The sequence below is a fragment of the Atta colombica genome, unplaced genomic scaffold (genome assembly GCF_001594045.1).
Source record: "Atta colombica isolate Treedump-2 unplaced genomic scaffold, Acol1.0 scaffold166, whole genome shotgun sequence".
Taxonomy (NCBI): domain Eukaryota; kingdom Metazoa; phylum Arthropoda; class Insecta; order Hymenoptera; family Formicidae; genus Atta; species Atta colombica.
In genome coordinates this window covers 1,313,963-1,316,101 of record NW_017259257.1, presented here as the reverse complement: position 1 = coordinate 1,316,101, position 2,139 = coordinate 1,313,963, and positions in this window count along the sequence as shown.

Here is a 2,139-nt window from a genome sequence, read left to right as displayed (position 1 = left end):
CAGAGCGGAAGAACGAGAGCGAACTAGCGATTAAGTAAGGTGTTGGGAACTATCATTAAAACAGATCAATCAAAATTTAACACTTTGTCGGTGTCTATCTGTTATATTCTCTAATTAATATCTGAATATCCTTATTAATAACTTTTAATGATATAACAATTGTATTGTGTAATGTCATATATTAATAATAGTTATATGTCTATTATATCTAGTAGTCACTGCACACAAAGCTTCCGTTAAAGTGTCCTTAATCCTTTGCTTTAACATTGCACAACAGATCTTTGCCCAAAATTAAACCCATTATACGGAGTAACAAATGAAATATTATGAACACTAAAATACTTGTTAATATAAAATACAAAGCAAGGCATCGCAGCTGTCAATTACGTCATTTATTTGTGTTTAGAATCTTACCTAGACTTTTTTGAAATGTGCTCTCCAAGAAAAAATACAATTCGAGTAAAGTATATAGAAAAGGAAATAATTAATTGTGTGATTTTTGCAAGTATCTCAAAATTATAAGCACTTACAAATATGTATACAATAAATGTCTTTATACATGTATATATACATATATACTTCTATGTAATTATATATATGTGGATGTACGTATCACATTTATACAGTGTAAAAAATTATTTTCACACATACATATACACATACAGCATCAAAAACATTTATACGGTAAATCGAGTCGTCCTTGGGTGGCAATGACTGCATGAACAATAAACGTGTTAGTGTTCGCATTAAAGCGCGAATATGCTTTTATTCGATCTACGAAACAAGGAACCGCACTAAGGAACCTACGTCGTTCCTGACGTCACTACGCTATATTCTGTACTTTCCGTGCATTGGGGTTAATTTTGGATCGCAGTACTCAATCGCACACGATCTTCATCAAACGCTTCTAGTGAGACAGGTGCCTGTAGGGACAGGCTAGGCATGTTTCATGCACTTTATTGAGCAAAACAGCACAAGCAACATAGACAACTTTAATGTCTTTTATTAGCGTCTTGGAACTTGTGCCAATAGAAAATATATTCCTACACATTAAAAAAAAACATATAAAAAAACATATAAAAAAAACATATAACATTTAATATTAATCCAATAAAAATTAAAATTTAATTAAAAATTTGCTTAAATATTTTTAAATTAATAAATTGTTGCCAAACGTAGTTTAAAGTCACAAGTGCTTATATAATTTTTGATCAGCGTTATCTACCACGCGAAAGAAAAGACACTGACATGAGTTCATACTTGAATAGAGGGTAATATCAGAGTGAATTTTCGGTTGAGATCCGGTCGGATTGAAGAGGACAGGTAAAAGCCTCCAGAATGACGCGCCGGAATGAATAGATCTGTTGGAGAGAGAGCAAAGAACCGCAGGCTTGTCATTGATGAAAAGAGGAAGGAAAAAGTAAGATGAAGCGAGTGGAGGGATTCTCATCATCCTCCGCTAATATTTACTTGTATGACACAAAGATTACCCTGGTCATTTAAAAAACGATCCCCTTTTCTTTCTACAATACTGATAAAGATATAAGGAAGTCGTTCGTATAGCCATGCTTAACTCCGCTTAACACCAGCAATAGTCCCGTTGTAACTTTCGCGATTGCGAAATGACAAAATCAATATTAAAGCTTAATCAGACTGGAAAAATTATTAACTCAGGAATAAAAACATAACAGACATAGATGTGAAATGCGTACGTGTTTTTGATTTTAATTGATGAAATTCTAGATAATCCAGATTGCATACAAAAATACTCATGTAACATATAAATTAATAATACTTTAATTTTTATTTATATTTTTATAAAATTTTAATACACAGAAAGGGAATAGAAGAATAACTTTAATACAAGTAAATTAAATACTGAAACAAATAAAACAATACTGAAATTTTAAATACATATAATAAACTTGTATTAAAATTCAATTTATCAGTCATCTCTTGCGCATATATTGTATTTTTCAATGTTATATTTTTCAAGAACATTCGAAATGTGAATACATCTGATTTGAAGAAATCAAATATATGATCATATGCAGCACTAAAAGCTATGATTTTTAGGTCAACTCGATATTTTTATTTTCTCGCAATTTTATTTTCTCTTTTTTAAAAATTATAAATATG